A 779-nucleotide genomic window follows, 5' to 3' on the forward strand; every position below is an offset into this window, starting at 1 on the left:
TAGGCTTCTCTTTTTATTTTTGGCAAGGCGGGAATCCAAGAGAATTTTGAGAGAGGAGAAAAAGTAGCAGAGAGATCTATTGAGATGATTCAATCATCTTCTGTGTGAGAATTGAGGAAGAAGATCATATCTCCCAAAAAAACTCCCAACTTCCATGATAGAGAGAATTAAGGGGAGGGAAGTTATTTCCATAACTCACTCCCTTTAATTAATTCAAAAATATAAATTTTTTTAAAATATTTTAATTTAATTTAAATAATATATATTTATATAAAAACCAATTTACTATATAATATATATTATACTATATGTTATATCCAATATAACATATAACCTATAGTTTATATTATATCAAATATAATATAACCTATAGTTTGATATTCTCTCATTTAAGCTATAGTATTTAATATGAATCAAATTCATATTAAATTTAACCTATAGTTTTTATATGAATCAAATTCATATAACTAATATTTGAATCATATTCAAATATTTATTTCCTCTCAAATAAAATTTTATATTATAATGTATCAAATGCATTATATTAATTATATCACATATAATTAATTTATATTGATTCCCTCAATTAATTTGAACAATTCAAATTAATCCAACATTAATTCGATTTTTAATAATCCCAGTTGAGCTACGAGGAAACCTTATAGACCTATAGATTGAAGCTTCAATGATACTTGGTTAATTAATTAAACTCTTTAATTAAATTAACCAACTTCCATTAACTGTCAGTCACTCCAGTAAAGACCAACAGTTGTACTCTT

The sequence above is a fragment of the Benincasa hispida genome, chromosome 9 (assembly GCF_027475165.1).
Source record: "Benincasa hispida cultivar pf3 chromosome 9, pf3_genome.v1.1, whole genome shotgun sequence".
Lineage (NCBI taxonomy): Eukaryota > Viridiplantae > Streptophyta > Magnoliopsida > Cucurbitales > Cucurbitaceae > Benincasa > Benincasa hispida.